The sequence below is a fragment of the Gopherus flavomarginatus genome, chromosome 1 (genome assembly GCF_025201925.1).
Source record: "Gopherus flavomarginatus isolate rGopFla2 chromosome 1, rGopFla2.mat.asm, whole genome shotgun sequence".
Lineage (NCBI taxonomy): Eukaryota > Metazoa > Chordata > Testudines > Testudinidae > Gopherus > Gopherus flavomarginatus.
The window spans coordinates 228,298,174-228,313,125 of NC_066617.1; the positions used below are offsets into that span (position 1 = coordinate 228,298,174).

The window sequence follows — 14,952 nt, forward strand, 5'->3', positions numbered from 1 at the left end:
AAGTCAATTATACTTGAACATTTTCAGGCGTTTCTAACTCAAAGAACTGTCGGGTTCATATTTTACTTAGGAGAGAATATTGGCAAAAACATGGATGGAAATGTCAAAGTGACAAGGAGGGAACGAAGAAAGGAGGAGTTAGGACAGAATTTCTAATGAAAAAATTGTTACAGCACACTGGATGCCTTTTAAAAACAAAGTCTCTCCCTTGTTAAATTAGTTACAGGAATCTATTTTTCAAGATTCTCATACAACTTCCTGATGTAGAAAGTGAATTAATGAAATGTTTGTTCAGGATTTTGGCAGGCTTCATTTGCTTTTTCAGACCATGTCAAAGTTTTCCTCCACTGAATTTATATCTTGATTGCAGTCTTATCTTTACCTTTCACCTCTTCAACAATAACAAAAATCATACCTTTAAAAAAAAAACAACAGGAGTACTTGCGGCACTCCTGTTCTTTTTGTGGATACAGACCAACACGGCTGCTACTCTGAAACCATACCTTTTAAGTAACTTAATTGGATTCTGAAATGGTATCTGTTCAGGAGATAGATCCTCTTTTACACTGAAAGAACACATTTCTCCAAAAATATCACATTTTAAAGACATGGTGTGATTTGTTGGAATACCTGCAACATAGCTACTAAGTGTGTCCCCCCCCCCATCAATCTAGTGCTAATGAAGTTGTTGACCCTGTCAGTCTTCCTAGCTATGTTATGTTATGTTTTAGAACAGAGTTATAATTTTCATAGCTCTTGGGACATTTTCCTTTAATACTTATAAATGTGAAAAAGATAAGATCACTTATTTTGAGGCAGGCCGTACAAGTATAATGATTTACTAGCAGAGAAAATGTGAATTCCAAATATTATTTCAACAAAATAACTATATTACTCAACTTTCAACAGTTCCACCAAGGAGCCTTTTTGTTCACAAGAACTACTAAGTGAACTCTGGTATATATCATCTCTAACAAATATTTTCCCCTATAATAGACTACATAAGACTCTGGGGGTATCCGAGATTTATAGAAAATAAACTGTTTAAGAAAGGACAACCTAACAGCTATGCAGCCCATTTGATGAGAGATTCTTTTTGCAAGGATGCAGGGCTGGCTCTACTGTGTTCGCTGCCCCAAGCAGCGCGCCGAATTGCTGCCGTGGACGGCGGGGGCAGTCTTTGTGCCGTTAGGGCGGCACATGCATTTCTCACGGTGGCGGCAATTCCGCGGCAGCTTCTGTCTTCAGTCAGAAGACAGAAGCTGCGCCACCGCGGACAGCTGAACATAGAAGCTGCCGCCGAATTGCCGCTGCCACGGAAACACACCTGCCGCCCAAATGGCACATGGACAGCCCCCGCCGTCCGCGGTGGCAATTCGGCGCGCTGCTTGGGGGCAAAAACACATGGACTGCCGCCCCTTGCAGATTGCCACCCCAAGCACCAGCTTGGAATGCTGGTGCCTGGAGCCAGCCCTGCAAGGATGCAAAGGATTTAATTTCTCTACATCAATCTACAGAGCTCCAAGCAATAAAGAACATGTGATCAAGTATTCTGCATCATTATTTTGAAAAATGAAAGACAACATCGTAGTTTAATTATACAAACATACAAGGAAGAATGAAATTCAGAATCTAGAGCACATCATCTCTGACTCTCCTAGAGATTCCAAGACCTGACAACAGATGATTGTCCTGCAACTTTCCCTTTCAAAACCTCTGATCTGTTCATTCTTGTCCAGGAGGTAGTGGACCCAGATGGCCTTTCTATAGCTGTGAGACTTCTAAGGACGACTGGATTAGGTGTGAGTTGTGGAGGAAGCAAGTGCTCTCATGGATGTGCAAGGCTGCTATAGGAACAAAATGGGGAATTGCTGTTGTACCAGCATCTTGCCAGTTAACTGAGGCCAGGAGAGGCAGAGAAGGGAACAAGAAAAAGATGGTGTGCTGGAGAGAGAGAGGGTGATACTTGATATTGCCAGTGGATCTCATCACACTGAGCATGCGACCAGATCACGGAGTTTTACAGGTGGAAAATTTTTCCTCCTAGTTTTTAAGATCAGTCTGATTTTTTTTATTGACATTTTGTGGGCTGTCCATAAACCTATGGATGTTTGACACCCCAGAATGATTGAGACATTGACACATTAAATAAAATAGTATAAGCCAACCAGTGGATAATAGACTATGGTTTCAGTCTCAAGAAGTTATAAGAACTGTCTTTAAGAACTACTTTTTATCTCCCTGATTTCCAGAATTCTCAACTTCCTGAAAAAGTTCACACTGATAATCACATAATGAAGTCATACTAAGTATACCTGATTGGCCGGGAAGACACTGGTTTCCAAAGCAGAAAAAATAATATAGTAATTAAAGGGTTCTTTCTTTTTCTTTTGAAAGAGAGTTTCCTTTCCAGACAGTCTGTCTAGTAATTCAACTTTTTTCTTTCTCTGACAGATATAGCTGATGAGGGACATTTCTTATTTAATAAAAAAAGTTTGTCTGATATAACAATTTAAGAAAATTAAGTCAACCAGAAAAAAAAACCAAAACCTAATTTATTATAGTAAATAAACTACTTTCAATTTTCTCTTAAAGTAGCCGCTACCAAAATGCCTTTTTGCAATAAATGTTCACTCACAAATGCTATCATTCTGGGTTTCAGTAATTTGAGCGTGTGCAACAGCAGTAAGGTGAGCGAGCATCAAACATCACCACATTTCATGCAAGAATTCAAGAACTGTAGTCTTTAAAGAATAGTATTAGTCCTCTTTCTGAGTTCTAAAGGTTCTCCTTTGGGGCTTTGAGTATTCCCATTGTGGAAAACAAGACCTTAAAAGAACTTCATGAATCCTTTTAAATTCTCTTTTCAGAAAGCTATAAAATAATTCTGTAGATCTTGGATGAGACCTTATCTTTCTGCATATGATAGATAATTTTATTGTGAAAAACTTCTGATGATCTCAGTGAAAATAAGTCTGCTTATTGCTAAGCGCTTCATTTTGTACTCACTCAGATAAGGGCAAAATCCTGTAGCCTAAGGATTGAAAGATTTGAACCAGAAGGAACAGAAAATGCTTGCATTGTGCTATATCTAAACTTTCAGTACCTTGTATGACGGTGATTTTAGGTGTTTGTAGAATCAGGCCCTTAGAAAATGTTCCTCTGTGGCAAATATTTGAGGCAGAATCCTGGTTATTCTGTAAAAGAAGCATGATTGCTTAACCACATTACCTTTATAAATGATCTAAAATAGATGATATACTTAGGAAAAAAGGAATGAGTTCATAGAATAAGTTCTTTTTCTAAAATACATTAATTTACTAAGAGGAAAAATAAACTGTTAGTAACTGTCTATCAATTGTCTCCTCTTCCTTTCAGTTGTTGTGGTGATTATATTGTCCTAGATTTTTTTTTTCACTTGGATTATTTCCATATCTTGTGACTTTCCATTGACTGGCTTGACTAAAAATAAAGCACCAAACTAGGTCTTCCTTGAGATGGTGGCTGATGAAATATTCATGTAACCTAATGCATCTCAAGTTGTACTGCTGCGATCAGAAGTGTTAGAGAAATAGTCATTTTCTGAATGACGCACTTGAGTAAATGTTTAAGACTGAATTAATTACAGGTGATGAAATAAATGACACTTCCTTTTCTTACTTGCCAATATATGTATAAAAGTTGTTTATTAAACATTCACTAAAATTAAGTTTGTGAATCTTTGACTCCTTTCTCCTTGTTCTTATCCTCCTGTTCCCATCCTACTAAGTTAGGCTTGCATTGATTCTAGTGTATTACAGGGCTAGACTAGTGTCTTGCAATTAAAAGATCATATTGTTGTTGGAAAGATAAGAATGTGAATATTGGCGAATGGAAGTGCAGGCCACAGCTGTAAGAGTGAGGTGACAAGTTGTCTCATACATACAGTGATTACAATTTGCTTCTTTTAATACTGGCTGTTAAGGTTTATTTGCTAAGCTAAAAACTAAACTAAAATTATGCAGTGATAACTCATTTATTTAAAAATTTTAAAATAAAAAAGGAAAAAGATCAGAAGTCCCTGCAAAGCACCACCTGTTGAAATGTCTAACCACATGGCATGCAGTGACTATTGATTAGTATGCAAAACTTTTCCATTTCACTGAATGTCATCCTTCCCTTTATGCTGGTCTGTTTGTGTCATCCACCATTGCATCTTGTCACCATAAATCCAAGACAGTAAGATCTTTAGACTAGGGAGTCTATTTTTATTTCACATTTGCACAGCAGCTAGCACAGTGAAGTCCTGATCCCTAGGTACTACTATGATATAAATAAAAACAGAGTTAAATAATCCTACAGATGTGTTCTAATAGACTCATTCTAGGTTTTGTAATAGATTATTTTTTATATAAAAATATTATTGATGCACACGTGTGTTGTATAGGCCCAACAGAAAGAGAAAAGATAAGTGTTATCAGAACCACCTCAGGTTTGTTGTCTATTCTGGTTTTGTTTAGAATATGGACACTAATTGTGCAGGTTCTATGAGTTGAGTTGCATTTATTTCCCTGTGATAGTCTGTTTTCTGCTGAGTGAACATTGCAAGTGAATCTCTAGGAAAAATTGTTTTGTTCAGTGAACATGATCATTTTTGCAGCATGTGCAATATTTCATCAAAGCATGTCAGATTTGCTACCGATTATCTGATTTAAATTCATAGTTTAAGGCCAGGAGGGACAGTTAGATCCATCTAGTCTGATTTCCTGCAATCACATTTCACTCAGTTACCTCTGTACTGAGCCCAGTAACTCGTGTTTGACTAAAGTTACTGGCATCCAGTCTTGATTTCAAGACATCAGGAGATGAAGAAGAATCCACCATTTCCCTTGGTAATTTGTTCCAATGGTTAATCACTCTCACCATTTAAAAACATCATGCTGTATTTCTAATTTCAGTTTGTGTAGCTTCAGCTTCCAGTCATTGGTTCTTGTTGTGTCTTTCTTCGTTAGATTAAAGAGCCTGTCTGGACCTGTATTTTCTCTTATGAGGGTAATTATATACTGCAGTGGTTCCTGAACTGGGATTCGCAAAATGTTACAGGAGGTTCTTGGGAAAAAAATTCCCTAATGGTGGACAGATTCCCTAGGGACCCCGGGCAGCACGGGGTCAGCAGCCTGGAGCCCCTGGACATCCAGGAGCTAAGCAGATCAAAGCAAGCATAGCTATCACACTGAGGAGATTTAAACTTCAAGATGCCTTATAAGAAATAGAAAGGGAGGAGGATATTTTTTGCTGTTTTTAAAGTTAAATAGACAGCTAGTATTGTTTTTTAAATTATTATGAAGAACAAGTTTAAGCACTGTTGTAACGTGCGCTGTTTGCCTGTACTGCTCAAGATTTGAATGCTTGTGTAGAAGGAACTCTTTGAGTTGGCTTCTTAAATACCTTATTCAAAATGATAGAAGCTATGAAAGTGTGATCTTGGAAGAGTGTTGCTGTTTTCATAATCTAATAAAAATACTATAATAACTAGTGTGTAATAAGTATGTCATAAAAACAAACTTTATATTTCCAAGATCACTGCTTTTATAATTTATACTCAGGTAAAAGAGAAAATCCCTGGAAATATTCATTTTTAAGAGGGGGTTTGCGAGACTTGACATTTTAGTGAAAGGGGTTCACAGGTTGTTAAAGTCTGGGAACCACTGATATACTGTAATCAGATCACCTCCGACTCTTCTTTTCGACAAGCTTAGCAGATTGAGCGCTTTAAGTTTCTCACTGTAAGGCATTTTCTCCAGCCCTCAAATCATTCTTTGTGGCTCTTTTTTGCACCCTCTCCAGTTTTTCAACATCCATCTGACGAAGTGGATACTCACCCACGAAAGCTCATGCTTCAATACATGTGTTAGTCTATAAGGTGCCACAAGACTCTTTGCTGCTTTTAGAGGTTTTGAGTTTATTGGCCCTTGTGTTGTATCTTCTGTAATTTAAATAAAGCCAATGCTGTGGAGCGAGTCTTGAACTAGATGATGGTGAGATCTTTCTTCTACCTTCCCAGCTGGTGAGTTTCCCAGTTAGTTTAGGCTCTTGCTAATTTTTAAGTGAGGTTGTATTTAAGAATGCTAGATTACCTACTGAATTAGATGAATTGTAGCTCCTCTTCTGTAAAGAACTTTAATAACTAGATGTACATTGCCTCAAGAAGTTCTCAGTCCCACTAACTAAGTGTTCTGATTAACGATGGTTGATCCCTTTGAATGTGAATCTCGGAGACCACAGGATGGGTGCAGTATAAACATCTGGATGGATATTTTTCTTAAATATTTTATATAGTTGCACAAGTATTTATTAAAATTCTAGAATCAAATATTTTGAAATACAGTTGTATATTGTACTTTCTGAATTTAAAATACAGATCCAATTATGAGAATAAAATTCTCTACACGTGGCTTCAGAAGTATTCTGTGAATTGTGGGGAAAAAATTCTCCTAAATATCCTGGGCCAGATCTTCAGTAAGTATAAATCCACATAGCTCTATTGACTTCACTGACACTCTATAGAAGTTCAGACTCACCCCTGCAGTGCCTCCTGCTGGTGACTTCTGGGAATTAGATCATTCCAGCTCCAGAGCGCCCTCTGCAGGCTGGTGATCCGCTGCCTCTTGGCCCCCATGTCCCTCCCAGTACCCGGTGCCCTGTTAGCTGGGATGCTGCCCCCTGGCAGTAACCCCTTTCAGGGTCTCCCCTCCCTGGGAAACCCCCACCCACTATCCTCACCTTGCCTCAGTATCAGGCTACTGCCAGTCATCATCTAGCCCCCGTGCCCTGGAGCAGATTGCAGTATCAGCCTACTCATCACTGGCAAGGTTGGGTTTGGACCTGCTGCCTTTGCCTACCCTTGGGCTGCCTTCTGCAACCCCCAGTACCTGTTGGCCTTCTGCTAGGCTGCAGCCTGGGGCTTTCCAGGCTGGAGCTTCCCAGCCTTTTCCCAGCCCTGCTCTACTCAGGTACCCTGTCTCTAGCTCTCTGCAGCCAGGCCTTTCTCCCTTTATAGGCAGAGAGAGACTAAGACTGCTTCAGCCCAGCAGTCCCTTTATAGGGCCAGCTGAGTCCGTCTGGGGCGTGGCCACAGCTGCAGCTGTTTCCCCACTCAGTCTGGGCTGTTCTCCCAACCTTGCAGCCCTCTCCCAGGGCTGGTTCCAACCCTGTCAGGGCCGGAGCGGGTCACTACCCCACTACATACCCATTTACATTAGTTGAGGATCTGGTGCTACATTATTTGTCTAAGTCCATTTTACATTTTTCAAAATTATTATTTATTTGTATTAGAGCATCTGTGAGCCCTAGTCATGGACCAGGATCGCTTTGTGTTAGGCACTGTACAAGCAGAGAACAAAGAGACAGTTCCTGCCCAAAGAGCTTACATTCTTGCACAATTATTATTATTTCTATGTCTTTAACATTTGTTTTCATTTGAAAATTTTCACTGCCTACATTGAAAGGTAGCCATTGACTTAACAAATTACTTAACGAATAAAAGTTTCCTTTCATATTCTGTATATATACTTCATATTCTATACATATATTTTTGTACCAGTGCTAGGGGCTGTGTTTAAAAATGGTGCTACCTGTTTTATAGGTCTGCTCCTGCTCTTTGTAGTCAGGACTTTTGGCCTTGATTCAGCAATCAATACATATTTATGTATGAAGCAGTGACTTCACTTGGGCTCTGTGTGTATGCAGGGAATTGCAGGTTCAGAGTTTTGCTTGTGCTTTGACTCTCTTATTATGTCTTCAATCCTCAAATTAAGAGGTCTTTTAAAAATATACACTTACTGATAATTTCTGGAAAAGTGTAAACACATTTGTCCTAAGGCTAAAATTTTCAAAACTCAAATTCGGTGGTTTTGCTTTTGTAAATTATGGGGTTGGCTCTCAATTGTGGGGGGAAATGCAAGAGCGAGACTTAAAATTACGGTAGTAATAATTTAATATGTAGCTTCTAGATACAGATGACACATGAAAGCTCTCTGTACTAAAAATGTGAGACACATTCATGACTCTTCCTAATAAGGTGGTTTTACAAGTTCAGTGTCTTTCTTGATGTGTCTACAAAAGCAGAAGGAAAACAGACATTTGTAACAAAGTTTTCAAGAGCAGGAAAATATTTTGTGAGAGCCCTTCTGCAGGGAATGAGACGTGTTGAAGATTTCTATCATTTCTTTCAGAATCTCTAGGTTCCTACTATTCAGGGATTTTATATTTCAAAAGACTCCACTGTTTTGCTATGTCTCACTACATAATTAGTTTGAGTCGTTTATATTTTTCACTGTGTAATTTAGCTTGCTAATCATCTGGATGCTTTTGTGTGTAATTAAACTTATTTATAAAATCTTAGGTTTAAAAAAAGTCTTATAGGGTACATTTTTCCAAAAATGCTAACAGTATAAGAAAGTTCATCTATTTGCATGGGCAAAAAGCCCCTTTATTGGAATATTCAGAAAACTCACTTGACCATATAAAACCGCAGCATGTGTGCGCACATTCAGCAGCTACATTTTCAAAGGAGCTGCTGTGTTCAACAGTGCTCTCTAGAACAGTTATAACTCTCCACTTGCCAGTCCCTCTGTGCCAAGCAACTTTTGGGAAAATCCTAACAAGCACAACCAGTAACTAGCAGTTGATGTCTTAACTATAGCCTCACTAGAATGTGTGATAAACCCAGGCCAGTTGGGAACAGCAGAGTAGTCCTGTTGGTATCCAAGGAGTGGGTAGGCCCCCCAGTCGCAGGAAATCCTGTCGGCCAACCTCCTCTCCCTGGTTTTGTAGATGGCCATTTTGGCCAGAGCTAGAAGGAGATTGACAAGGAGGTCCTGCGACTTTGTGGGGCCACGGATGGAGAGTGCATAGATGAACAAGTGAGGGGAAAAGTGAAACCAAAAACGTAATAATATATCCAAGAGGAGCTGGAATAGGGGCTGCAACCTGGGCACACTCTAGGTAAACGTGTGCCATGGTCTCCCTAACACTGCAGAAGGGGCAGGTGTCCAGGACGGGGATAAACTGCGCCAAGTACACACTTGTGCTCACGGCCTCGTGAAGGAGACGCCAACTGGTATCCCCAGCGGGCCTTGGAACCAGGGTGGAGTATACACTGGCCCACCTTAGTAAAAGGGAGATATACAGACTACTGGATAAGCAGTTTTCTGTTCCCTGAGTGACCAGAGCAGGGGCTGCTCCAGGCTAATGAGAGCACCTCACTCTGATTAACCTGCTAAGAGTCAGGTGAGGCTGTTAAGCACCTGACTCTAATTAAGCCCCTCTGATGCTATAAAAGGGCTCACTCCAGTCAGGCAAAAGGGAGCCAGAGGAGAGAAAGTGTGTGTGAGCGAGGGAGGAACTGGGAGCAAGAGGTGTGCAAGAAGCTGAGAGTGAGTAGGCATACTGCTGGAGGACTGAGCAGTATAAGCGTTATCAGACATCAGGAGGAACATCTGGTAGTGAGGACAAAGAAGGTGCTGGGAGGAAGCCAGGGGTAAGTAGCTCAGGGAGTTGTAGCTGTCACACAGCTGTTACAAGAGGCACTCTAGACAGCTGCAGTCCACCGGGCCCTGGACTGGAACCCGGAGTAAAGGGCAGGCCTTGGTTCCCCCCAAACCTCCCAACTCCTGATCAAACACAGGAGGAATTGACCTGGACTGTGGCTTCTACCAGAGGGGAAGGTCTCTGGGCTGTTCCCTAACCTACAGAGTGAATCTGTGAAGCGAGCACATCTGCCAATAAGCGCAGGCCCCACCAAGGTAGAGGAGGAATTTTGTCACAGATGTAATTATACATTTAAAAGCTCACTATACACATTTACCAGAAATATAAGAGCTGTGCTGAGTAAAAGAGCAATCTTTGTAACTTGCTGTATGCATCTGCAGTGATAGGATGTTGCTGTAGCTTTACATACATATTACTACTGAGGGGATTCTGCGTGACTGCACACCCGCACAACCCCATCCCCGAATTCCTGTGCTTCTGTGCAGAAAACATCAGGGAAGCCGCGCCAGGAGTGAGAGGGAAACGAGGGCAACAGTGTGTGCAGTTTGAAGGGGGATTGCTCCCTCCAAACAGAGGTGAGGCATGGGGGGCATATGGGGTTATTGCCACTACCCCCCTCATTCCTGCAAGCATAGCGCTGCCCAGCTGAAGGAGGCTGTGTATGGGCTCCTCTGACTCTACAGCTGAACACCACTTCCTGGCTCCTAGTGCCAGTCATGCTCCCTTCTGTGTGCTGGGAGCCTTCCTGTTTTCTATGCAACAGTGAGTGCCCTTGGTGGGGCTGGTGAAGGGTTGAGGGGAAGAGTCAGTGGTGAAGGAAGAAGTGGTGGAATAGGGCAGGTGGAGGGAAATGGGGGGGGGGGCTGGAGAAGAAAAGGGAATAGGGGAATCACCGGGGGAAGTGGCATCTTGGCACACGGCATCCCCTCAGCAGCAGCTGGGGCTCATTAAGCAGGCCCATTGACCCCCTCACCCTGACAGGCCCCACCCCCTAAAATCTGGATCCCTCCGACAAGCCCCCCACACAGACTCCCACCCCACTGATTCCTAACCAGCAGCACCTGGACCCTTATACCATCAAGACCCACTCCTCCAACACCTGGACTCCCCCAATGAGCCCCCATATCCTCCTTGCTGAGTCCCAACCATCTTCACCTGGATCCCTTGCAGAGTCCCATTGCCCCTGCACCTGAACCGCACAATGAGCCCTTGTGCATCCAAATCTCCCAATGAGCTGCCCACACCCAGTTTGCCCCACACAGAAACCTCTCAGACCACACCTGGATCCCCCCCACACTAAGCTCTTCCACACTTGGATCCTGCTAGGCTAAGCCTGCCCACCCACACCTGGTGCAGAGGGACAAGACCCCAGGGTGTTTCTGGGGCAGGCCCAGCTCTTACACTGTGTCAGGGTCAGGTGCAGCCTCACTGCTGAATCCCTGTATTGGAGGAGGTGGGGCTTTAGGGGGATCCCCCACCTCAGTGCAGCCAGTGGCCTGTGCTCCCCACTGCTGTGCTGGAACTACATTTATTTATTGATAAATAAAATATGCAGAATTTAAAAATATTGTGTGCATAATTTTTATTTTTTGATGCATAATTTTTAGTGTTTTGGTGTAGAATTCCCTCAGGAGTAATACATACATATATGAAGGGGAGAGAATAAATATAATGGCAGTGTAACTTGTTTGGGGATCCCCAACTATGTCTCCCCTGTATTTATTCATTACAAGTAGAAGTCCTGTAAATCACTAGCAGAGGGGAGACCCAAGAGCAGCGGCACCTGCCTGAAGTTCGTAGTCTGCTTCCTATTCCAGCTGTAATACCCTCTCAAGCATCCAACTTCCGTGGAGAAGGCAGCAAAAAGACTACTGCAACTTGTCATAAACAGATAGCTAAGGGTTAATGTCTCTTTCACCTGAAAAAAAAAGTAACCTGAAGCACCTGACCAGAGGACCAATCAGGAAACAGGATTTTTTCAACTCTGGGTGGAGGGAAGTTTGTGTGTGAGTCCTTTGTTCTTGGTCTTCTGCCTGTACACTCTCTCGGCTATGAGGGGGTTTCTATTTCCTGCTTTCTAATCTTCTGTTTCCAAGTTGTAAGTACAGAGATCATAAAAACAATAGGGGTTATTGGGGGCTTTTTCTTTTGTATTTACATGTCTATAGTTGCTGGAGTGCTTTGAATTGTATTCTTTTTAAATAAGTCTGTTTATTCAATATTCTTTTAAGCAAATGACCCTGTATTTATCACCTTAATACAGAGAGACCATTTTTATGTATTTTTCTTTCTTTTTGTATAAAGCTTTCTTTTAAGACTTGTTGGAGTTTTTCTTTAGTGGGGAACTCTAGGGAATTGAGTCTGCAGGTCACCAGGGAATTGGTGGGAGGAAGAAGTCAGGGGGAAATCGGTGTGTGTTAGATTTACTAGCCTGACTTTGCATTCCCTCTGGGTGAAGAGGGAAGTGCTTGTGTTTCCCGGCTGGAAACGGGGGAGGGTGGAATCCCTCTGCTTAGATTCACGGAGGTTGCTTCTGTGTATCTCTCCAGGAACACCTGGAGGGGGGAAGGGAAAAGGTTTATTTCCCTTTGTTGTGAGACTCAAGGGATTTGGGTCTTGGGGTCCCCAGGGAAGGTTTTTGTGGCGACCAGAGTGCCCCAAAACACTCTAATTTTTTAGGTGGTGGCAGCTTTACCAGGTCCAAGCTGGTAACTAAGCTTGGAGGTTTTCATGCTAACCCCCATATTTTGGACGCTAAGGTCCAAATCTGGGACTAGGTTATGATATGGTGTGCAGCGTAGTGGGGAAAATAGAATCCAGAAGCCAGTAGGAATATTATATTTTTCTTTTCTCTGCTAGGGGCTTTTAAGCAGAAACAGTTTGGTTTTAAAAGGAACCAGAGAGAATTTTTTTTTCTGCTCTCTCTGGCAGTTGTGGCTTGCATATTAAGCAAGAAACCATTAAGGAGCTGTTACGGGTCTTTTGTCACACAATAACACTCCCATTAGGAGTCAAATACCAGCACTATATACATGCAAATAAAGTGGTTTTTCTGGTTTACTTTACATTGAAAACATTAGCTAGAAAAAGAAAGGGAAAAAGGCACTGTTGCTAGGCAGACCCCAGGAGGCAACAGAGCCTGCAGTTCAGAAGATAAACACCGGAGGGCACCCCAACACAAGAAAACAGGAACCATGCCTACCAAGACAAAAATGGAGGCCGAAGAACAAATCAAAGAAGCTGAACACAGGCGACAACTGGAAAAAAGACTACAAGAGATGGAGCTGAGAGAAGGAGAAAGAGAGGCAGCCTACAAAAGAGAGCAAGCAGCCAAAGATGCAGACCACCAAAAACAGCTGGAACTCCAGAGGGAAGCCCACCGACAGGCCATGGAATTAGAAAAGGCTAAGCAAAACACAGCCAACCCTAACAACCCTGCGCCAATGATTGTTCCACAGCACAGGAAATTTCCCACCTACAAGGCAGGTGATGACACCGAGGCCTTCTTGGAAAATTTTGAAAGAGCCTGTCTTGGGTACCGCATCCCTGAAGACCAGTACATGGTAGAATTGAGGCCACAGCTCAGTGGACCTTTAGCAGAGGTGGCAGCTGAAATGCCTAAGGAGAACATGAACGACTATAAACTTTTTCAAACCAAGGCCAGATACAGAATGGGGATCACCCCGGATCATGCCCGTCGGCGTTTCAGAACCCAAAAGTGGAAACCAGATGTGTCATTTCCCAAACATGCCTACTACGTTGGGAAAAATTATGAGGCCTGGATATCAGGACACAATGTTAAAACCTTGGAAGAACTGCACCTCCTCATACAAATGGAGCAGTTCTTGGATGGTGTTCCTGAGGACATCACACGGTACATACAAAATGGAAAACCCAAAAATCTCGCTGAGGCAGGGGAGATTGGAGCCAGATGGATGGAAGTGGCAGAAAGCAAGAAAGCTACGGTCAAGGGGAACGAATACCCCAGGGGGCACACCGACCATAAACCCTACAACTGAGGACAGCCAAAGACCCCACATACAACCCAAGTAAAGCCACAGACGCCCTATTCTTCCACCTCACCAGTCTCCAGTAACTCACCTCGACCCAGTGACCCATCAGATGGAAGATGCTTTTATGATCTCTGTACTTACAACTTGGAAACAGAAGATTTGAAAGCAGGAAATAGAAACCCCCTCATAGCCGAGAGAGTGTACAGGCAGAAGACCAAGAACAAAGGACTCACACACAAACTTCCCTCCACCCAGAGTTGAAAAAATCCTGTTTCCTGATTGGTCCTCTGGTCAGGTGCTTCAGGTTACTTTTTTTTTCAGGTGAAAGAGACATTAACCCTTAGCTATCTGTTTATGACACAACTTAAATGGAAAATGTGACTGGGAGTAAGTGGAACAGGAGGAAGAACTGAGCTAAAGTGGGAAGCCGACAGATGGTACAGCTTCTTCTGCTCTTCTCCCAGCAGCCCTTTGATCTGCCCCTGAGAGGGAACCTCTGTATTGCTAATCCCAAATGTTCAAAATAATAAATCAGGCCCCAAAAAGTCATGATTGGCTTAATAACAGTAATATAAAAATAATAATTTTGGGATTCCTTTTGTTTGATTTCTGGTTTTTGAGCTTTAAGACTACATTTGGTTTGTGTTTTTAACCTTTTCTCCACAGCTATGAGAAACTTACTTTTTTTTTTAATGGAAACATGTATCTAGGGGCTCAGGCATTAATTAAAATATAAAATACCTTCATAAGACCCTCAATAAAAATCATAAGAATTGGCAACATGGGAACCTCCACTGGCTCTTCCTCCCAACCCCGTGAGAAAAGGATACTGGCCACCTCCCTAGTGTATGGGGGAAAGGACAGCAGGGGTTCTCTCTCAGATGCTGGAAGGGGTGCAGAAGTGGCTACCATAACTGCTGCAATCTCTCTAGGGATAACAGAAAGGAGGGAGATCGGTGTTTGCACAGCTTCATTGCTAGCTGGACATCCCCTTCCCCACCTCAGCCCAGTTGCTCTTGACCCTTCTACACCACCTCAGGTTTTCTATTCTGTTGGTGAAGCCATAGTATTTGGCCCTCCATTACCAGATGCAGGCTGCCAGATATCCCCCAGGATCAGACAGCTGATACCATTGGAAGTAGCAGCTGCTTGTCTTCAGGCATATGCTGCTGCCTTCAGTACTTCTGCTACTAGCCCCTCAGCCTCCCAAAGCATGACACTAGGTGGTGGAGTGGGTTGGTGGGGCTTCTGGATGCAGAGGAAAAGGGAAACAAAGGGCTAAATTACTACTGCTTGTTATTAAAGGGATCAAGAATGGTCACTTACACAGCATGACCCTCCTTTTTTCAAGTGATTTTAAGAAAAAAAAATAAAAATAATAGAGTAGAGCAGCACTTGTAATATGACC

At 42.5% G+C, this 14,952-nt stretch overlaps 1 protein-coding gene and 1 long non-coding RNA gene across 5 annotated transcripts in view; one reads left to right on the top strand and one right to left on the bottom strand.

The window, feature by feature from the left end:
- Positions 1-14,952, top strand: part of SH3KBP1 (SH3 domain containing kinase binding protein 1) — a 244,669-nt gene that overhangs the window by 170,895 nt on the left and 58,822 nt on the right. The window lies entirely within an intron of this gene.
- LOC127043066 (uncharacterized) overlaps positions 1-14,952 on the bottom strand; it is a 46,379-nt gene that overhangs the window by 3,877 nt on the left and 27,550 nt on the right. Inside the window, exon 2 of the long non-coding RNA XR_007772134.1 lies at positions 3,107-3,197. This is a non-coding gene — a long non-coding RNA (uncharacterized LOC127043066). The remainder of the gene's footprint in view (positions 1-3,106; positions 3,198-14,952) is intronic.